At 38.7% G+C, this 23,593-nt stretch overlaps 2 long non-coding RNA genes and 1 pseudogene across 6 annotated transcripts in view; 2 read left to right on the plus strand and 1 right to left on the minus strand.

Annotated features, from left to right (window-relative positions):
• The window catches only part of LOC139006642 (uncharacterized), a 109,571-nt gene that overhangs the window by 73,853 nt on the left and 12,125 nt on the right, over positions 1 to 23,593 (minus strand). The window contains exon 1 of one of the 5 annotated variants that reach the window (XR_011470780.1): positions 317 to 542. The exons of 2 other annotated variants lie outside the window; for them this stretch is intronic. This is a non-coding gene — a long non-coding RNA (uncharacterized lncRNA). Of the gene's footprint in view, positions 1 to 316; positions 543 to 23,593 lie in introns of those variants that run through there. 2 more of the 5 variants (XR_011470779.1, XR_011470782.1) reach the window with 2 other exon arrangements.
• On the plus strand, positions 722 to 22,775 carry LOC139005080 (uncharacterized). Its single transcript, XR_011470640.1, has 4 exons — positions 722 to 1,073; positions 2,004 to 2,132; positions 18,923 to 19,013; positions 22,689 to 22,775. It is a non-coding gene; the product is annotated as an uncharacterized lncRNA (long non-coding RNA).
• LOC139005079 (ATP synthase F(0) complex subunit C2, mitochondrial pseudogene) lies at positions 13,287 to 13,662 on the plus strand (annotated as a pseudogene).

The raw sequence follows: 23,593 nt of genomic DNA on the forward strand, positions 1-23,593 counted from the left end.
GCCGCGGCCGCCGAGCCCCGCGCGTCCGTCCGGGTCCTCGGGGGTCGCGCTGACAGATCCGCTGGGCGGCGGCCGCTCCGCCGCAGCCCGTCCCGCTCAAACTGCAGCTCCCCTCCCCCCACCCCGTCCCTGCGCTCCCGCCGATTCCGCCCGCCACCGCCCACTCGCAGACACCCCGCTACCCCCAACCCGACCTCCTCGCTTTTTTCGTGATTAAAATGAAGACGGACCCAGTGCCCACTCCCTGCACCCCCTCCGCCTGCCAGTCCCACCACTGCCACCTCCCGAGTCCCGCTCTGCTACTTCAGTCTCTTACCGACAGCGCCAACCCTGGCCAAGCTCCGCGGACTGCCCTCGGCTCGAAGTGATTTTTGGAGATTTTTTAAGTGATTTTTTCGGTGGAGTCCTATCGGCGATCTACTGTCGGACAGGTTATCCCATCTCTCCCGCTAGATTGATGGGCTCAGGCATCACTCGAAAATGGCGCCGAAAGCGCTAAGGCTCCTCATTCAAATTCGTTAGAGCCAACCCCGCCGCCCCGGGGCATGCCGGGAACGCGGGCTGCCTCCACAGCTGTCAATACCTCCTCCAACCCCCCTTCTGTCTTTCCCAACAATTTTGCGCACGCGCAAACCCCTCCCCCCAACTCCCCAACCCTCTCTCTCTCTCTCTTTGCACATGCGCAGAATTATAGCTGTTCCCGGCTCTCCCAGTACTTCCTTGGTGGCAACGCTCCTACCTCTTCTTCCTTGCGCGTGCGTGCAAGTCCCCGTTTACTCAGCCTGGGAGGTAGAGAGACGGTGGGACTGTGGGCCTGAAGGTCCATAGACGATATATCAGTCTATAAGCATTTAGTCTACTGTTCGAGGAAAACAGATAAGGGTGCAGCTTAAGCGAAAAGAAAAATGTCTTATTGCCAGTGTCTAAACCAACAACGGAATGTGTCTCCGAGACCATCTATATTGGATGGACACACGCGTACTTAAAACAACCCCGCCTGTGTGCAGAGCTCTTGCTGTATGACAACGCGTTGCAGGAGTTATTGCACATAAGCTTCAGAACAACTTTATGAGGTAGGTACTATTATTTTGTTTGCAGACCAGGAAACCAGGGCTGAGACACTAAGTAATTTGCCAGGTAGCAAGCATGTGGATGAGTCCGCATCTGTCAGATTCTGGAGCCCGAGGTATTCTCCTTGCTGTGCAATCCAATGGGAGCACACACAGGAGGCGTGGTTTCCCCTGCTCCACAACCGTGTGTGTGTGTGTGTGTGTGTGTGTGTAGTTTAGTTGCCGTAGTCCTCCCCGGTCCTGTTGCAAAGACGCTTTCGTCGAATCCAGTTTACCTCACCATCGTACTTGTCCTTACGCATTCTCTCAGTATGAGAGAGGTTGAATGAGCAGTCTAGGGGTGTCACGTAGAGTAATTAAAAAAAAAAAAAAAAAAGGCCTGCTAAGTGAACTGAATCTAGTAAAGATGGGTTTCCATTGTGTGACACACTGATAAAGTAATAATACCTAGTTACCACATATTGTCTGTGATAGGCACGGTCCTAGACTATTTATGGATAGATCCTGTTTATATCTCACAACAGCCCTAAAAAGTAGGTAATATCCTCATTTTACACATGAAACCCAAGACTCAGATCAAGAAACTTGCCCCAAAGTGTTACAACTAGTAAGTGGAAGCACAAGACCTAGGCAAATCTGTGTCCACCTTAAAAACAAGGTGCTATGATGCAAGTAAAGTGATGATAAACTTGTCAGTATTTTAACACTTTCCTTAAAAATTTCTTTCAGTAGTTCACTTGCTTGGTAGACTTATCCTATGCCCACAGGCTAGTTAAGATGAAAAAAAATTTTTAAACTACGATTGATCCGTAATTAATAGATTTTAAGATTATTTTTGATTGGTTACCTTTTTCCTGATTCCAAATTATAATGAAGTTTCTAAAGAATCCAACAGTTTAAATCTGGGGTATTGTGTTGTTGTTTTCCTTCCAGTTTTTGTTGCAAAACAACTTGTGTTTAAGAATATGAAGACATATGAAGGTTAAAACAATGAATATATAAGTGCAGGAAGTATTAAGAAGTGAGGAAATGGAAGAAGGCTGGCACATTTGCATTATCAAGGTACACTGAAAAAGAAATGGATTTTAGTAATTTAAAATCTAAAAGTAACATGGCTAAGTAGTATGTGTATCTTATATGTGTATAGTATTTTTGTGCACTTGTTAAGTGGACTCTGGAATCAAATTGCCTGGGTTTGAATCCCAGCCCTGCTACTTGCTAGCTGTGACCCTACAGGAGTTACTTTTTCTGACTTTGATTTTCTGTTAAAGCAGTAATGCTAGTGCCTCGTTGGAGGGTTGTAACGATGTAAATGAGCTAATATATTTAAGGCATTGAACAGTGCTTGGCATATTAGTAAATATTAGCTAGTAGTCTTTAACATTGGTCTTTTAAAATGGCTTCTTTAAGAGGTGTTTTAAAAGTCAAACTGTAGTTAGTGCCATTAGGAATTAGCATTTGTGTTCAAGAGTCCCTTAAAATGACAAATTAGCCTGACCTATGATTTTTGCCGAATATGAGTAATGATTTCTGTCAGAAAGGTAATTTGTTTTACCATTTCATAAGAGTAACCTGGAAATGGAATGGTTTTATTGCTCTTTCTAAATATTAAAGTTAAAAAAAAAATCAGGCCGGTCTAAAATATATAAAGTAAAAACCATCCAAATTTCTGTCATCCAGAGATAATTACATATTCTTTGTATTTTAAAAATATAATGTACCTTTGGGGAGAATCAGCTAGGGAAGCCTAGATAAGTGATATATTTGGGCAACTTATTTTCAAGACTATATTGAACTTCATGAATTGATAAATTTTGATCTAACTCCCTTTTAGTACAGTCTGTCAAGAGAATGATAATATAAAATTGATAGTGTTGTTTATAAATAATACCATTGAGTGCCTACTCTGTCAGGTACTGTGCTAAGTATATGTGCAATTTTCACTTGAATCCTCATACTAACGCATGAGGTGGGTGCAATTATTATCTCCATTTTGCACAGACTAAAGTTTATATGGAGGTTACTTTTAGATTTAAGCTATTTTGTTTAAAATCTTTTTTAATAAACCCAAAATCTTTAATTAAAGCTCTTGATTCACTAAAACGGGAGAAAACAAAATCAAGTAACATGATTCCTATGCCTGAATAAAAAGCCCAATTGAAAAAAATGAAACGTTTTATTTGACCACAAGGGGGTGCAAATTCCGGAGTTGAATTTCAAAGGAAAAAAAAAAAGAAAAAGCGTTTAGAGTCTAAACTTTAGACTATAAAATTCACAGGTAAGAAAATAGTAAGAATACCTTGTCCAAATTTTAAGACTCCACAAAATGATGTACTTTATGAAAAGAAAGAACTTGATTATTTAGGTACTCAGTTAGGGCAGTTTTCAGCTTTTTTCATCTCCCCCACTCCTTTAACCTATCCAGTTTGTGTTTCTGCATACTCTTTACTTGTAATAACAGTAGAACTGAAGTCATAATTTAAAATCCGAAGTTTTACTTGGAAACTGGAATGCAGTCACTAGTCAACAAATAGTAAATATGGATGTAGGGTGGAGAACAGAAGTCTTGTACTTTCAATGCTTGTTTTTCCCTCCTGCTATGTCTAATGAGTAAGCTACAACTGATAGTATGTTGGCTTCAACATATTAAATTATTTAGATAAAATTGTGAAATTTGCAGGTATGCTCATATTTTAAGAAAGAATGAAGACTGTTAAAGAAGAAAGCATTTTGAACGATAACTTGAAAACTTATATACACTATTGAATGTTTTTAAAAAAACTTATTTAGATGGGTACCTTTTATTTTCTTGTTGGTCTTATTTCTCTGAGGGGGATTTAATTAAAAAACAACAACAAACCCTTTTATTTGGGAAATAATTTTAAATTTAAAAAAGTTGGGAGGAAATTGCTTCCTCTTATGCACAGTGCTTCTCTTTTCACAATTATGTATGTTCATATATAATTTTTTTTTTCTGAAACACTTGAGGTTAAGTTATATACATAATGGTCCTTCACTCCTAAATGCTTGAGAGTATATTTCTTATAAACTTCATAAATTTACATTGAAGTAATATTTTAATCTACCATGATATCCCAATTTTGTAGGTTGATTTTTATAGCATTTCCCCCTCCAGCACAGATTCATTCTAGGGCTAGGTACTGCAATTAGTTGTCCTGACTCTTTAACATCCTTTATTTTGGAACATTTTCATAGCCTTAAAAAAAATCTTTACCTTGACATCTTTGAAGAATGCAGCTTGTCTCCCACCCCCATTTTTAATAGAACATTTCTTATTTTGTTTTTGTCTGATGTTTCCTCATGATCAGATTGAGGTTATACAGTTCAACTGGATTACTATGCAGATAATATGTGTCCTTCTCAGGGTATCACTTCTGGAAGCACATGATATCCATCTGTCCCTCACTGATTATGTTAATTTTGATTACATGATCCATATGTGGCTTGAGTTTTCCACTGTATAGTTAGGTATTGTTGTTTTTTTCTTCCTGGCAATTAATAAGCAGTTTCTGGGGAGACATTTGAAGATATATACAACTCTTCATCAAAATTACGATTTAAGTATGTATGTTCTATCTATATTTATATGTGTACATTTTGTAAATTATTTCACTGTTCAAATTGTCCCAGATTTAGCTAGAGGGAGGACCTTTGGTCTGGCTCCTGTGTCTTTGTGACATGCCTACATCATTTTTAAAAAACACTTCCTAACTTTGTGGTATAATAAGATGTTCCATATTTATCTTATCCTTACCCTGCCCCACCCTGGAATTAACTTTTTCTCTAAGGAGCCCTCTTAGTGGAGAACTGTATTAGAGACCAAGGCTAGGTATGCTCGTTGATACTAAGGTATCTCTGCTTCTTGAACCTTTCAGAGGCAGAGCTAGGATATATATGAATACACCAATATATACATATATGTTAGTGACATGTGTTTAATTTTAAATTATTTTTATTATAATTGAAATGTCATAGCAATTTCATGAAGTTCTGAATAAAGGCAATGAAACCATAGTCCACACAAACAGCTCATATTTTTCATTTTCCCTTTTAGTTAATGTCTGTACATATATTTTTATAGGGTTTTAGTGCAAAATTATTTTGTCTTTTTTCAACTTAACATGTCATAAGCATCTGAGTTACTATATCATTTTTACAACCTTCATTCCAAATGGCTGAGCTACATATTTCATATCATTTAGCCAATTCTGCCATGCATTTATTTCTGGCATTTAAGTTGTTTCCAGTATTTTGCTTTTGTTAAAAATTCTGAACTGAACGTTTTTATGCATATAGCTTTCCTAATTGACTTTCTTATTTATTTGCTTGTTTATTGGAAGATTTCCCAGATGTGGGAATAGCAGTTCTCAAAATGTAGGTTTGTTTTGATGGGTTTGATATGTACTAGTACACAGAATTAACCAAGCATTTACCATATCAGAATTGGATAAATAAAGATGAAAAGAATGTAGTATCTGTTAGCAAGGAGCCGAAAGTCTAATGGAAGAATCATAAATTTTTTAAAATTGTAATTTGATAAATATAGAGGAAGAGCTTATAATCCAGGTTAGGAGTACGTGGCTCAGGCAACCTTTACAGGAGGAGATTACAATTGAGCTGTGTCTTGAAGTACAGCTTGATAGAGCTGTCTTAAAGGATACCTTAGTGGAGCCTTAAAGGATTGGAGTTACCCCAGTGTAAAAGAGTGTAGAAATAGGCTATAGAAGCATTTGAAGCAGAATCACTATAGTATAAAAAAACAGGTAGGTTCACGAAAATTCAGGTAGTTAATGTGATTTGTTGCCTAGGTGTCTTTGAAGGAGGTGAGAAAGTTCAGTCTGATAAGTGGATAGAAGTTAAACCATGAAGGGCCTTGCATATCACCTTTATATTAATGCACTTAGAAATTCTTAAACCAATGAGTAATATGATCAGATTTATATTTTAGAAATTTACTTTAACAAGCATACTGGAGAACAGATTAGAAAATCCAAGAAACATGAAAAAAAAACACAAAACCCTCCTCACATTGGTGGTATCAGTAAAGTAAAGAAAGGCTAGTGGCAATCTAAATTAAAACAGACCTTTTGGAAAGTAATTTAGTGATATATAAAAAAGGGTTATAAAAATATTCATATTTTTCCTTTCAGAAACTCTAATTTCAGGAATCTAGTCTAGGTGAAATAAATCCAAAATATGGGGGAAAATCTATACAAGAGCCTCATTCAAGCATTAAATATAATAATAAAAAAAGGGAGTAGGAGAATGAAATGTCTAATAATAGGAAGATTATTAAGTTATAGAATATCTACTGTATTTGCTATTAGCATCATCACAAAATGATGCATATCAACATGGAAAATGTTATGAAGTGCAAGATATAAAGAAGTATAATTAGCATGATTATAACTACATCTAAAAACACACAGAGAATGCCCGGCTGGTGTGGTTCAGTGGTTGAGCATGGACCTATGAACCAGGAGGTCAGAGTCCGATTCCTGGTCAGGGTACATGCCTGGGTTTCAGGCTCAATCCCCAGTAAGGGGTGTACAGGAGGCAGCCTATCAGTGATTCTCATCATTGATATTTCTATCTCTTTCTCTTCCTCTCCCTTCCTCTCTGAAATAAATAAATAAATAATATATTTTTAAAAACACAGACAAAAATATACTTAAGCAAAAACTATCAACCCATATTAATGTAAGTTAAAAATATACATGTTAAAAGGCCAATCTAAAATTTGGAATTGTTGATACCACCAAACTATGCTTCCAAGGAACACTGGTGTTCTATGATCTAGTCCAGTGATTCTGAAACTGAGAATTTGTTGACAGTTATAAATCCTTTCTCTAGATTCATGTACACAGGTTTGCATAATTTCAGAAAAGGATGATGCCTGATGTAAGATACTGAAGAAAAACAGGAAAAACTGTATATGAACAGTTATATGCATGCAGAATAATGGTCCTCCCAAAGACGTTCATGCCCTAGAATCTATGAATATGTTATGTTACATGGCAGGGTTGCAAATAGAATTAAGGTTTCCACTCAGATGGCCTAAAAATAGATTATCCCAGATTATCTGAGTACGCCCATTGTAATTATAAGGTTCTTCTAAATGTGGAAGAGAGAAGAGTAAGAGTCAGTGTGAGTGGTAAGATATGAGAAAGACTCAACCAGCTACTGATCTAAAATTCCTTTACAATTAATAATGGCTAATATTTATTGAAGAAGTTTGAACTTTCCCCTCTTTTTACCAATAAGGATACTTGGAAATGGATAAACCCATTTGTTGCAGTTATCTACTTTCTAAAAAATTAGTGTGACAATGCTGGCCTTAGATTAAATATTAAAAACAATGCTTTGAAAATAATGTAGTTTTCATAAGAGTTTAATAAAGAAAATTTAACCTATTCAGGTTTGGAGTCATAGGATCTTTTTTTTCCCACATAACTTTTATTACAGTATGTTGTTAGTATTATTCTATTTTATTATTTCTTATTGTTGTTGATTTTTTCTTTCTTTATTGATTAAGGCATTACATATGTGTCCTTATTCCCCCACTGCCCCCCCCCCCCCCACTCATGCTCTCAACCCCCTGATGTCTGTGTCCATTGGTTAGACTTATATGCATGCATACAGGTCCTTTGGTTGATCATTCCCGCTTACCCCCACCCTCCCCTACCTTCCCTCTGAGGTTTGACAGTCTGATCGATGCTTCTCTGTCTCTGGATCTGTTTTTGTTCATCAGTTTATGTTGTTCATTATATTCCACAAATAAGTGAGATCATGTGATATTTATCTTATTTCACTTAGCATAATGCTCTCCAGGTCCATCCATTCTGTTGCAAATGGTAGGAGTTCCTTCCTTTTTACAGCAGAGTAGTATTCCATTGTGTAGATGTAACACAGTTTCTTAATCCACTCATCTACTGATGCGCACTTAGGCTGTTTCCAAATCTTAGCTATTGTAAATTGTGCTGCTATGAACATAGTGATGCATATATCTTTTCTGATTGGTGTTTCTTGGGAATATATCCTAGAAGTGGGATCACTGGGTCAAATGGGAGTTCCATTTTTAGTTTTTTGAGGAAACTCCATACTGTTCTCCACAGTGGTTGCACCAGTCTGCATTCCCACCAGCAGTGCACAAGAAAGCCCACTGCATGGGGAGAACATATTTGCTGATGTTATCTCCGATAAGGGTTTAATCTCCAACATTTATAGGGAACTCATACAACTTAACAAAAGGAAGATAAACAACCCAATCAAAAAATGGGCAACAGACCTAAATAGATACTTTTCGAAAGAGGACATAAGGAAGGCCAAGAGACATATGAAAACATGCTCAAAGTCACTAATCATCCGAAAGATGCAAATCAAAACAACAATGAGGTACCATCTCACACCTGTCAGAATAGCTATCATCAACAAATGACAAGTGCTGGCGAGGATGTGGAGTCATAGAATCTTAACAGCAAAAGCATGATTTTGTAATTGCCACCATTGTCAGAGTGCCCCCAGTAGTTACTGAGAACAAATTCATTTCCACCTATATGTGATAACCCTTATTTTCAACCAGAAGATAACTGAACCCCCACTCTCCCAAAATCCTCTTTGTTTCTTTGATGGCTTTATGATTTTAAACCTTTTATTATCTTGGCTCCCTTCTTCTGGTTATTCTTCAGGTTAATAGGGCTTCTCTCAAAAGTGACACCCAGAATGGTAAATCATATACCATATTTGGTCGGAAATATACCAAGGGTTGGTTAACTTTTTATCCTAGCCATTAAAATGTTTGTTTGGGGGAAATAATTTTAAATAATAAAAAAGACTATAAATAATACAAATAGGTCAATTCTTGGCCTTTTATCAAAATCAAAGCAGAAAGGAAAGTGATATATTGTTAAGGGGCCTTCAGAAGCAATGCAGTCTGTTGGAAATGATATTGAATTTTCAGTACCTGTGACACTCCCAAGTTCAAAGTGGGCAAGCATCAATTAATCTACTCCCTGCCATACTTAGGCTAAATTGTATAAGAGAAAAATGAAAAGGAGCATATTATACAACCATGAATAGTCTAGAACAGCCGTGGGCAAACTACGGCCCGCGGGCCGGATCTGGCCCGTTTGAAATGAATAAAACTAAAAAAAAAAAGACCGTACCCTTTTATGTAATGATGTTTACTTTGAATTTATATTAGTTCACACAAACACTCCATCCATGCTTTTGTTCCGGCCCTCCAGTCCAGTTTAAGAACCCATTGTGGCCCTCAAGTCAAAAAGTTTGCCCACCCCTAGTCTAGAACCTTGCCTGTAAAAGTTCAGCTTGGGGAAAGGAGTACTTGTTGTATGCCAGGGTGTTAAAAGTGACTAAATAAACATGAGGCATCTTCTCAGTTATCAATTTTACTCAGAGATTTTTTAAGATATTTATAAGCAGTATATTTATACTACACATAGGATTATTATGGTATATCATGCAACATTTATTTAAATTTAAGACAAAACATGAAACCAAAGAAAATTATAGTTTGGGTCCAATCTTCTAGGCAATTATTCATTCTTCTCTGCTAGTAACTACACTTTTGTGAAAAAGTTTGAGGAGCAATGACTTTGATGATTATTCATGAAATAGAGATAAATCTAGGGGAGGGGGCGCTACACAAACAATAGTGCGGTAAAGGCCTGGAGGAGGTGGATGTGGGGTGAAGAAGGTCAATGGGGGAAAAAGGGAGACATCTGTAATACTTGCAACAGTAAAGATTTTTTAAAAAAGAAATAGGGATAAATCTAGGAAAAGGCATGAAAGATCTGTACACTGAAAACTGTAAATATTGCTGAGAGGAATTAAAGATGACTTAAATAATTGAAAGATATATCTGACTCATGAATTCATATTGTTAAGATGTCAGTTCTCCCCAAATTGATCTATAGATTCAACATGATCCAAATTAAAATCCCAATAGGCTTTTAAAAATATTGACAAGCTCATTCTAAAATTTATATAGAAATGCAAAAATCTAGAATAGCCGAAACAACTAATTTTGAAAAAAGATCAAGGTTGGAGGGCTGACACTACCTTATTTCAAGACTTATAAATCTACAGTAATCAAAATAGAATCCATTAGTATGAAATAGGCAAACAGATAAATGCAGCAAAATACAGAGTTCAGAAAGACCCATATATGTAAGGACAACAGGTTTTTGACAAAGTGCAATGGTAATTCAATGAAGAAAGTATATTTTTTTCAATACATGGTGCTGGAAGAATTGAATATCCACATACAAAAATATGAACTTTAATTCATATGTCATGCCATATGTAAAAATTAATTCAAAAGTGGTCACAGATCTAAATGTAAAACCTTTACTATAATAGAAGAAAACAAGAAAATTTTTGTGATTCTGAGTTAGACAGATTTCTTAGATGTGGTACCAAAGTACACTTTATAAATGAACAAATTGATAAATTGGACTTAATCAAATTTTACAAACTTCTGTTCTTTAAAAGACATTGCTAAAAGAAAGAAAAAACCACAGACTGGGAGAAATATTTGCAAAGCATATAATAAAAGATTTGTATCAAGAAAATAAACTCTCAAAAATGAACAATGAGAAAACAAAAGTCTCTATTAAAAATGGACAAGAGACCTAAATAGTCACTTCACCAAGAAGATACCTGGATAATAAACAAGCATATGAAAAGGCATTCAACTTTATTAATCTCATTAGCCTTTATGGAAACACTAAGTAAAACCATGATGCAACTACTAGTTATCTGTATACATAAAAAAGGTATAAATATTTGTTAGAACAGCTAAAATTAAAAGTGATGTTGAGATGTGGAGGAATCAGAACTCTGATACACTTCTAGTAGGAATGTAAAATTATACAATCAGTCTGGAAAACAGTTTGTTGATGTCTGAAAAAAGTTAAACATACCCCAACATATGATCTAGCCATTTCAGTCTAGGTATTTTCCCAAGAAAAGAAAGCATGTATTCCTACATAGATCTGTACATGAATGTTCATAGCAACTTTATTTTTAACAGTCTCAAATTAGAGGCAACTCAAATGCCCATCAACTGGTGAACAGATTGTGATTTAGTTATACAATGGCATACTACTCATCAATAAAGGGGAATGAACTATTACATGCAACAACATGGATGAATCTCAAAATAACATTCTAAGTGAAGAGACAAAGAGTTGAGAACATACCATATGATCCTATCTAATAAAAGACAAAAAGGGTAATTGACCGTACCTTCGCTACGCTTCCCATTGGCTAATCAGCGTGATATGCAAATTAACCACCAACAAAGATGGCAGCTAATTTGCATATGTAGGCGCCAAGCAACGGAGCGAAGCCTGCTGGCCCCGGGCAGGTGCAGCGAGCGAAGGCCAGCGTAACAAGTGAAGAGCGAAGCCCGCAAAGAGCTAAGCCCCTCGCCTGCCGTGCCGGCACCGCCCCGGCGCAGAGCTAAGCGCTGAGCCCGCTGCGCCGGCCCCTCCTGGGTGAAAAGCGAAGGCCTGGGTTCCGGGCGCTGGAGGAAAACTGGTGCCAGCAGGCAGTGGAAGGGGCCCCCGAGGGGCCCCAGACTGCGAGAAGGCACAGGCCGGGCTGAGGGACCCACCTGAGTGCACAAATTTTTGTGCACCGGGCCTCTAGTTCTATATATAAAAAATTCTAGGAAATACAAACTAATATATAGGAGCAAAAGACCAGGGTTGCCTGAGGAGAGAAGTATTAAGGAGGGAGGGATTACAAAGAGGCAGGGGAAACCCTCAGGGATGTTGGATATGTTCACTGTCTTATTCTGGTGATGGTTTCATGGGTGTATACATGTTAAAACATCAATTGTACACTTTAAATACTCATGTTAAAAGTTATCAGTTGTATACCTTAAACATGTGTGGCTTATTGAATGTCAATTATGCCTTAATAAAGCTTAATAAATATATTTTTTAAAATGTATCTAGAGAAAAGGAAAATAATTTCAATTGTAATATAAAAGGGAATTAACATTTATTTGAAACATACTAAGGGGCAAGTACTGGATAGATGCTTTAATAAGAATTATAGTATGAGCAAATATATCATTTGCTGTGTACCAGTTCCCTGACCGGAAATTGAACCTGTGACCTTTCAGTGTAAGCCGCAGCGGTTCTCAACCTGTGGGTTGTGACCCCTTTGGCAGTTGAACAAGCCTTTCACAGGGGTCGCCTAAGACCATCCTGCATATCAGATATTTACATTACGATTCATAACAGTAGCAACATTACAGTTATGAAGTAGCAACGAAAATAATTTTATGGTTGGGTCACAACATGAGAACTGTATTTAAAGGGCCAGAAGGTTGAGAACCACTTACTAGAGGACAATGCTCAACCAACTGATCCACACTGGACAGGGCTCATATATTATAACTTTGAGTAAAATTGTTTCTTCAATGTTTAGTTTAAGAAAAAATTAAGAAAAGAAACATTTTAGAAAATTAAAGAAAAACATTTTAAAGTTACAGAAACATCTATATGTTGGTAACATTTCTCCAGAAATATTTAATATAATATAAAAGCTCTGGACTGGTCAATTTGAATCTTTTCTCATAGTCTCCATAGAAATGTTTGTTTAACAGAGACACTGAAATAGTGTTAGATAGAAAATATTATTAACTATTACAAAACCATAATTTATTCAAAGACGAGAGATAATATCCTGGATTTCTACAATACTTAAGCTATTTCTTAGTTGCCCCACAAAGGAATTTATGTAGTAGAACATAGTCAAGGCATGATTGAGGTGTCATAATAAGACTGTGCAAAGTGTAAGATTTTCAACAAGCTAAATTTAGTCATTCACTCTCTGTCCTCTGTCCATCTGCACTGTCTTCTGGCAACAATAAAGTTGGGTAATCTATACATTAAAGCAATTTCTAATGATGCCAAATAAACAGCAGTTTCTAGGTCATTTCTATTCCCTCCTCCACGAAAGTGTACAACATTTAGGTTATCCCACATATTTCCCTTACACCCCAAAGAGTTTGGTTGTCAAAGAAAATCAATCAAGTAATATTACTGCTTGCCATTATGTAGTTTCTAAGTACATACAAAATTAGACATTAACATGAAAATATAAAGGGCTCTCTGGATTGGGAGCAGCTCTCCTACCACATCCCATCATCCCCTAAAAATGTACCCCTGGATCAAGTTTCTCTCCACCCCCTCCTAGGTCAGGAGCACTTCTGTGCTGCTGAACTGATCACTGCCTGCAGTGGTGCTGGAACGACCTGAGACACCGACAGTGAGAACCTCAGCAGCTCCCCTGACCTATTTCTAGCCACAGCTTCCAAACCAGCACCTTTCAAGGGATATTGACACAAGAGCCAAGTTCATTGGGGCTGGGGCTGCCACAGTAGGGGCTAGGACTGGGACTGTGTTGGGAGCCTCATCATTGGTTATGCTAGGAGCAACAGGCTCTTAGCCTAGGCCCTCTGGGCTTTGCCCTGTCAGAGGCCATGGAGCTCTTTTGCCCAATGGTGGCCTTTCTCATTTGCTTCACCATGTGAAGGAGCTGTCTCCACCTCCCATAGTTCCTTCTCCCATGTCTTGTCTGCCCTGTATGTTCCTTTATACCTTCCCAGGCAGTCTGGGGAAAGTGGCTCAGGGTTTGACAGAGGGAAGACAAATAAATATGGTATTAATAAGAGGGGGAAAAATAAAATATGAAGGGTAGAAAACATCAAACCATAGAACTGAATTTTAGTTTTACTGACATTTATATATTACACTTCCTGTTTATGACTTCAGAAGTGCAACCATGCAGTGCTTCTATTAAAAACAGAATAATTTGAGAACAGTTTAAGTAAATGATAACTTACCCAAAGGAAAAAAACACTAAACTGACTGCTGCCTTCATTTCTGGAATTCTTATCTTTGTTATATACAGAGTTGAATGTTTCTCAAACATCATTTACTAATTGTGTAGTTAAAATGGAGCTTGATGGCTTTTAAAACAAGCAACCAGACATGAGTCTTAGTTCTGAATCTGACTAGTTAATGGAATAAGAAAACCAAGCCAAACCACCCCATATATATGTTTATGTTAAAGTATATATCTTTATATAAATGTTATGCTTGCAAAAATTTGCTTTTTTTCCCCTCATTTTGAGGTTTCAGTTGACTATTGTTATATATTCATTAACAATTCTGCCTGAAGGAGGGAAAGGGTAGAAGTGAATACAATTCTTAAATAAAAGTCCCTTTACTTCACTATTAACTTGTTCTATTTGAAACATAATTGAGTTTGTGTGTGTGTGTGTGTGTGTGTGTGTGTGTGTGTGTGTGTGGAGAGAGAGAGAGAGAGAGAGAGAGAGAGAGAGAGAGAGAGAGAACACACACATGAGCAATGACTGCTAGCTAGCTAGACATCAAAATCCATGTTCTCACTTTTTGGCCTCCCTTGCAGTTAGGTGTGGGCATGTGACTAAATTTTGGGCAATAGAATGAGAGTGGGAGTTATATGCACTACTTTCAATACCCCTGCCTAAAAAAAATTCCCCTCCAACAGACTGAAATAGAGAAAAAACGACAGGGATACCTTGGAATTTGATATTGAAAGCCTAGGTACTGAAAGACCTTGGAAACTAAGTATTGAACTACTTGTTTATTTCAGCAAGAAATAAATTTGAGTTATTGATTGTACACTTGGGGATTGATTGTTATAGCCTACCCTGATTAATATGACACACATAACACCTATTTGCAGTGTCCCTGTGATTCGCAACTGCAGGGGATAGCATTTACATTGTAATGTATATAAATGGCATTTTCTGAAGCACACTTAAGAGGCTATAGGTGTGGCCCTGGCTGGTGTGGCTGAGTTGGTTGGAATATCATCCTGTACACCAAAAGGTGGCAGGTTTCATTCCTGGTTGGAGCACCTGTGTGAGGCAACCGATTGATTTTTCTCAATCACAGTGATGTTTTTCTCTCTCCCTCTCTTACTCTAAAAAAATAATAAAGTAGAGGCTACAGGTATGTATACACATGGATAGACATAAATGCTCTTCCCCCTCCCCCAAGGAGTTGTGCAATGGTGTAGCTTCGTTAAACTAACACCCACTTCCCTCTTTTATTGCATATGAACATCAATTTGTGTAAAGGCACTTCCCTTTTGTGTTGGTGGTAACAGATTAAGGTGGAATGGAATGGATCATATAATAAAAATGGTAAGGGGAAAATCAGAATCAAATCAGACATCTTTCTTAGATTTGTTCAACTGTGTTAGCTACCTGCTGTTCTTATAAACTGTGATCCTCTGGCATGCATTAGACCAAAAGAGTGTGTTGGGACTACCCCCTGCACTCCCCCCCCCCCCCCAGACTTACTGGTATGAGTAATAAAAACGAACTGTGTTTCATTTGTCCTTATCTGTAAATGAAAGTTGGATTATAAGACCTCAAAGATCCCTTCACTAAAATTATATTTATGACTACAAAGATTCTACTCTTCTCCTAAACAAAAAACTATTAAATTGAAAATATTTTTTTCACTCAGTCAGGATATTTTTTAGAGTAATTTTAAAGCAGTGTGTCACTTCTTTGATTACTCAGTTGGTGGAGAAGTAGCAAAGCTAATGTAGAATGTGATATTGTTACTATCATAACTAGCTAGTTAATATTAATTATAGGAAAGCAGCAAAGGGGAGGCCAGACATTGTAAGCACAGTCATCTGGGCAACTTCACCAGGAAGCTGCCACTTCACACTCCCCAGGGAACCACTAGTCCATTCCCCGCAAACCACTGGGGGAGGGGGGTCTAACAAAGAGGAAGATGGGAGCATTGGTGCACAGTGAAGTTGGGATGACATAGGGAAGGTGCTTGCCTGTCAGTCTAGCCCGGAAAAAAAGATAATTGGCTAGGAGGCTGGGGCCAAAGCAAGCACTTGGAATGCTGAAGGATTCATTGAGTAAGCTCCCAGTTAAAATACGCAGACAAAGGAATTCTTGCTTGCTCTTATTTCTCTTGATTTGCTCCTGCTTCCTTGGACTCGCTTGCTCTGTATCCCGCACTTGCCTGCCATGTGGCCTAAGAAGCTACATGTCCCATGGCCATGTGGACCCCATATGCCACTGCAGCTGGGAGCACAGCTAAGCTAGCCAGATGCTGGACTGGACTATGAATATGGAGCAAAAACTCTGGACAGTGGCTTTAATTCTAGCTCTACTGAAGACAAGATGGGACTTTTTCCGTGGTGGAATGGAGGGAGATGGGACCTTGGACGGGAACTCCCTTAATGTTATATCATCAATAAAGCTTTCCAAGATACCTTATCCTCCCATGTGGCCTCAGGAAATTCTTATTCCTGCAGTATCCCAAGAGCTCCACTCCCACTAGTAACAGATAGGGACACAGATGGCACCTCACTGATAATGATATCTATTGAAATGATATACCATATTACAAAAAAAAGTTTAAAAACTCTAAATAGATTTAATTATTCACCAAATTTAGCTGTTCACTGAATTTAGCAGATAAAACCTTAAGTTTAAAATTTTTTTATTGATTTTAAAGAGAGGAAGGGAGAGAGAGAAACATCGATTTGTTGTTCCACTTATTTATGCATTCATTGTTGATTCTTTTATGTGCCCTGACCCAGGATTGAACCCATACCTGGTGTATCAGGATAATGCTTTAACTAACTGAGCTACCTGGCCAGGGCTAAAATCTTAAGTTTTACTTCTCTTATATACTTATACTCTAATGTTTCAATGTAATAATACTACAGTAAGTTTAGGATCATGGCAAAATCACCAAAGTCATAATTATCTTAGTCATAGTTGACTAAGTCATATATGGTAGTGCTTACCCAAAAATCACATTTTGGGTATAGTTGACAGAAATGAATATTTACCTGTTTGTTTGCTGGTGGGATTCTGATCTCATGGATTTCAACTTTGGTTAAAACTAAAATATACATTATCCAGACTTGATGCAGGCATGGAATTGGCTTTCATTCACATTCTTTTGCTATAAGAGAGCTGCAGAAATATGGACCTCACTCAGGGATGATGTCGTTTTATAAAGGAGAAAGGAAAGGCTCTATAATATTGTCCAAAGTGAAGTTTTGAATGTTAAGAGAAAGCCATATAAGCTGGAGTAGATAAAGAAATCACAATAACACTTTTCCCCCCTGCAAAAGAACAAGACAAAAGAGAAAACTTGCAGTATTATTTTAAATACTAGTTTACACATGTGGATTGTAACAGAGCATACAACAGACTGAGGATCCTCAGAGGGAAGTGGAGGAGAGGGAAGAGATCAACCAAAGAACTTACATAAATAAGTGCATAACCCATGGACATAGACAATAGTGGGGTGAAGGCCTGGGGAGGGGATGGAAGTGGGGTAAATGGGGGAAAAGGGGACATCTGTAATATTTTAAATAATAAAGATACATTTTTAAAAATTACAGAAATTAGGAAATAATCCTTAAAATGAGTTATGGATAAATAAATTTTGGTACATCCATAAGTTGAAATGATAAGCAGATATTAAAAACATGTTTTTAAAATATCCAATAATATGAGAAAATAGTCATTATAGACTATAAATCCATTATTCCTATCAAACAGGAATCAATCTTATTCTTTCCAACCCTGTACTCTTCCTCATGCCATTTCCTCCCCATTCCCAGTATAAATAGGAGCATATTTATACTGGGAAGAAATGTTTCAAGGAGAGATGCATAACTAGTGAATTTTAAAACTTAAAGGGATTTCAGAGATCACTTAGTCAAAATCCATCATTTTACAAAGGAAACTGACACTCTGGAAAATTAAATGTCTCATCTAAGTCTCAACCCCAACATTGCCACTTGGTGCAAACTAGGTTCCCTTACTCTCCAAATTTGGCACATTGTACCTTCTACTACAACATGCTACATTTGAGGCTGAGTCAGACCAGATTACAATGGTCCCCCCTTATCCACAGGGGGTATGTTCCAAGACCCCCCAGTGGATGCCTGAAACCGGGATTCTACTGAACTCTATATATGCTATAATTTTTTCCTATACACACATACCTCGTCATTTCAAGGAAGCACCTTACAGCTTCTCTTTGGCACATCCAAATTGCCAAGCATCACCACTCTTGTACTTGGGGACAATCAATAAGTAAAGTAAGGGTTACTTGAATGCAAGCACTGTAATACCACAACAGTTGATCTAAACAGAGTTGTCTACTAAGTGACTAAAAGGCCTATGGCATATACTTGTGGATAAAGGGATGATTCACATCCCAGGTAGGACAGAGCTAGATGGCATGAGATTTCATCATGCTACTCCATACATTGTGCAATTGAAAACTTATGAATTGTTTATTTCTGGAAATTTCCATTTAATATTTTTGGACCATAGTCATTGACCCCTGGTAACTGAAACCCTGGAAAGCAAAATCAGGGATAAACAGACTGAGGATCCTCAGAGGGAAGTGGGGGAGAGGGAAGAGATCAACCAAAGAACTTACATAAATAAGTGCATAACCCATGGACATAGACATGGGGGGAGGGAAGCGGGAGAGTAGGTGGTACAGGGCACAAGAGAATGATAATGATCAGTCATAAAATATCTGTAGATATCATCTATATTTTTTCATAATTCTAAATCTTTAACTGTTTTCTTACTCAGTACAACTTTAAAAATTCTTGGGAAAGAACTCAAATAATTTCTTTGTCTCACATAAATAATATTGAGTAATGGAAGTGACTAGATTACAACTTATAACTATTTTATTTATTCATTTGCTTTTGTCTGTCTCTTCCTCTAGAATGTATCTTCCAGAGGGCAGGCCTATATCCTTTTTGTTGTTGTTGTTGATTCCAGTGCTTAGCAAGTGTTTGACATATAAAGGATGTTCAGTAAGTATTTCAATAAGTTCAATAGGTAAGTGAATCAATGAATAAATGATAGCCTCTGAAACGCAATTAGCCTTTATTTACTTTGACTAGATTTATTCTGGAAATTTCCCCAAGTTTGTCATTCCATCGCCTTTCAAAATTAATTTTAGAATTGGGTGAATCTACTCTATTCTTCATATGCTCTGCATTTCAATCTAGCACAAATTTATAATATTAATTTAGGACTCTTAAAACTCTTGTGCCAAATTTGCTAAGTTTGGGAATTACCTTGACAAGTAATTTTCTTATATTTTTATCCACAGATGAATGTGTACACTTACACCATGAACTAGTGGTGTACATGTGAGATTAAACTGATGATAAGTCAGGAGGCAGCACTGCTGGGCGAACATGTTTAGAAATAAAAAAAAAGAAAAAAGGCAAGACGGTATGCCTTGAAAAATACAAGCATTAGGCTGAAATAAGTATACATTTAAACTTATATTCTCAAATTAAGTATAAGTTTAAAACCTGACAAAAAGAAGTAAATAATATTTTAAAAGCACATTTTTCCTTAAAGGTAAGATATTAAAACAAAACAAAAACAAAACACTGAGCCTAAATTAAATAATGACCTCAGTTTTAAAAGTCAGTGCACTTAAATTTTTCTCCTTAGATTTATTTTCAATATTAATATGTATAGAGAATTAAAATATTTTTTACAGCAAAATTTTGCCAGATGAAGAAGCTTTAAAATGTTGGCATTATAGACCATTTCTAGGAATTCATCCTAATTTAGGGAATAATCTGAAATTTAAAACAGATTTAAGTATCAAAAAGTTCATAACAACACCATTTATAAGAAAGTAAGGAAAATAACTTTAATGACCACTTAAGCATAGTACTCAATGACTATTTCAGTGATTGAAAATATTTTTGCAGTGTTTCAAATAACTTGAGGAAACATTTCTGATAAATTGTTATGAAAAAAGGCAGTGTACTCAAGCAAACAGTTTAAACTTCATAAGCTTAAAAAACTACATGGAAATAAGTGAATTGCAAGTCATTTGCATCTAAATAAAGGAATTATTGGTTATTTTTTCCTGTTGTCATTTAAAAATATTTTCAAAATTTTCTTTACCTATGTGTACAACTTTTATAATCAAAGAAAACCATTACTTGTCATAGATATGTGATTATATTCCAACTAGAAGCCTGGTGCACAAAAATTTGTGCACTCCGGGGGGTCCCTCAGCCCGGCCTGTGCCCTCTCACAGTCTGGGACCCCCCGGAGAATGACCACCTGCTGGCTTAGGCCCGCTCCCTGGGGCATTGGGCCTAAGCTGGCAGTCAGACAACCCTCTGGCAGTCTGGGAGCCCTTGGGGGATGTCCATTTGCCAGCGGGGAGCAGGCCTAAGCTGCAGTCGGACATCCTTAGTGCTGCTGAGGAGGCGGGAGAGGCTCCCACCACCACCGCTGTACAGGCAGCCATCAGCCTGGCTTGTGGCTGAGCAGAGTTCCCCCTGTGGGAGCACACTGACCACCAGGGGGCAGCTCCTGCATTGAGCATCTGCCCCTTGGTGGTCACTGTGTATCATAGTGACCAGTCATTCCCAGTCATTCTGCTGTTAGGGTCAATTTGCATATTACCCTTTTATTATATAGGATAGAGGCCTAGTGCATGGGTGGGGGCCGGCTGGTTTTCCCTGAAGGGTGTCCCGGATCAGGGTGGGGGTCCCGCTGGGGTGTCTGGCCAGCCTGGGTGAGGGGCTGAGGGCCATTTTCAGACTGACCACACCCCCTTCAGGGTGGGGGTCCCCGCTGGAGTGCCTGGCCAGCCTGGGTGAGGGGCTGATGGCTCTTTGCAGGCTGGCCAAGGCCTCCAGCAGGGACCCTCACCCCATGAGGGTGTGGCCATCCTGGGTGAGGGGCTGATGGCTGCAGGCTGGCCACAGTCCCTTCAGGGTGAGGGTCCCTGCTGGGGTGCCTGGCCAGCCTGGATGAGGGGCTAATGGCTGTTTGCAGGCTGGCCACAGCCCCTTCAGGGTGGGGATCCCTGCTGGGGTCCCTGGACAGCCTGGGTGAGGGGCTGATGGCTGCAGGCTGGCCACAGTCCCTTCAGGGTGAGGGTCCCTGCTAGGGTGCCTGGCCAGCCTGGATGAGGGGCTAATGGCTGTTTGCAGGCTGGCCACAGCCCCTTCAGGGTGGGGGTCCCTGCTGGGGTCCCTGGACAGCCTGGGTGAGGGGCTGATGGCTGTTTGCAGGCTGGCCACAGCCCCTTCAGGGTGGGGGGGGGGGGTCCTGCTGGGATGCCTGGCCAGTCTGGGTGAAGGGCTGATGGCTGTTTGCATGCTGGCCAAGCCCCCCAGTGGGGACCCTCACCCATGAGTGTGTGGCCAGCCTGGGTGAGTGGCTGATGGCTGTTTGCAGGCTGTCCAAGCCCCCCAGTGGGGACCCTCACCCCATGAGGGTGTGGCCATCCTGGGTGAGGGTCTGATGGCTGTTTGCAGGCTGGCCACAGCCCCCAGCCACCCAAGCTTCCAGTGGAGGCTGGCTGGAAGCAGGTGTCTGGGATTTATTTATCTTCTATAACTGAAACTTTGTTGCCTTGAGCCAAGGCCATAACCGGCCAGGGCAGGCAGGAAGCTTGGCTTCTTCCATCACTGGGGCAACCAAGCCTCCTGCTTGCTCCAGCTCCGTGGCTGCTGGCCACCATCTTGGTTAGGTTAATTTGCATATAGTCGCTCTGATTGGCTGGTGGGCGTGGCTTGGGTGTAGCGGAGGTGCGGTCATTTTGCATGTTTCTATTTTATTAGATTAGATGATGCTTTCAGTATCATCATGTGAGTGTAAATATTGTTGACCAAAAGAAAAGTTTGATATTATTTACATCCAAATAATGGATTTTCCAAAACAAACATTGATACATATCCTATAACTGAAGCCAGCTGCGTGAGCTTTAGGTAATTATAATGGTTTAGTATAATTTATTTATTTTGATATGGTGGGCTCTCACTATGTTTGTTGATGGTTGATGATGGAGATACCTCAATTCATTTACCAAGTTCCTTGAATCTGTCAGTTAATAACTCCCCCAAACAAGAGTTTAATGATATGGTATGATGTCAAAAGCTGTCCATAAAATTGCCACTAGTTTGTGTGGTGCACTTTTTCTTTATTATTAAATATATTTTTATTTATTTCAGAGAGGAAGAGAGAGAGAAACATCAGTGACGAGAATCATTGATGGGCTGCTTCATGCACACCCCTTACTGGGGATCGAGCCTGTAACCAGGCATATGCCCTTGACTGAAATTGAACCCAGGGCCCTTCGTCCACAGGCTGACGCTCTATCCACTGAGCCAAACCAGCTGTGGTGCACTTTTGCAAACTATTATTTTGTACATCAAAAAGAATATTCTCTTAAGTGCTAAATTTTTTCTAACACAAAAGAGAGAAAAATTTGTTCTTAGCTTGTTTATTTTGGCCAGCTGTGAGCTTCAGGTAATATTTTGTGATTTGACATCACCAGTAAAAAAGGTTTCTTGGGGAAATAACTGGCAACAACATTTTACCTTGTAGAGTTATTGTAAGTTTTAGAGATCATATATGCAAAGTGCCTGGCACAGTAAATGGTGGCTATTATAATAATATATAACATAATTATGACTTCTTATCTATTATATTCCTACTAGAGGCCCGATGCATGAAATTTGTGCAAGAGTAGGCCTTCCTTCCCCCAGCTGCTGGCACCAGCTTCCCTCAGGCACGTGGGACCTGGGCTTCCCTCAGACCACCAGCAGGCACCTGGGACCCGGGCTTCCCTCACAGCTCTGGCTTCATCTGGAAGGTCGTTTGGAAGGACGTCCAGAAGGATGTCTGGTCTAATTAGCATATTATGCTTTTATTATTATAGATATGTAGGGTGAAATAAAAAATACATAGTGCAATCTATTTAAAAACATTTTTCTAGAGTTTCAGATAAAGATAGGGAGTGAAGGAAGACCACAAAATATTCCTACCCAAACACTTTACAAAATGGGCAAAACAAAGAACAGTAAAAATTCTTTTAACAACATTACTAGAAGTAACCAGAAAATATCCACAACCTAAACTAACGAAGGCCAAAATAATATTGTTATTTCAAAACAAATAAATTTGGGATAGCAAGAAATGAAATAGACATGGCTGGAATTGACTTCTCACCAAAAGGAAAAACTGGTAATCCCAGCACATCACCGTAGTCAACTCGTTCTTCAATGCTCCAAGACAATTATGACTTTTCTCTCTGAAATCTCCCACATCTCCCTGCTCCTCACTTCAAACTCTTGTTTCATTGATAAATAGAAGCTGTCACAAGAGAAACGTATGTTTCTCATACTATATCTACCAACATGCTTTCATCTCTACTCATATATTCTCTCTCTTCCTTTATAAAGGATCAACTATCCCTGCTTTTATCTAAGGCAAGACCCTCCACTTATGCCCTGGATCCCATCTTATCTTCCATAGTCAAGGACTATGTTCTTGTGATTATACCCTCCATTCCCTGCATCCTCAATTTCTCCCTCCCTACTGGATTATTCCAATAAGTAAACAT

Source organism: Myotis yumanensis, unplaced genomic scaffold (assembly GCF_028538775.1).
Source record: "Myotis yumanensis isolate MYYU_CA2020_CCGP unplaced genomic scaffold, mMyoYum1.0.hap1 SCAF_3, whole genome shotgun sequence".
Lineage (NCBI taxonomy): Eukaryota > Metazoa > Chordata > Mammalia > Chiroptera > Vespertilionidae > Myotis > Myotis yumanensis.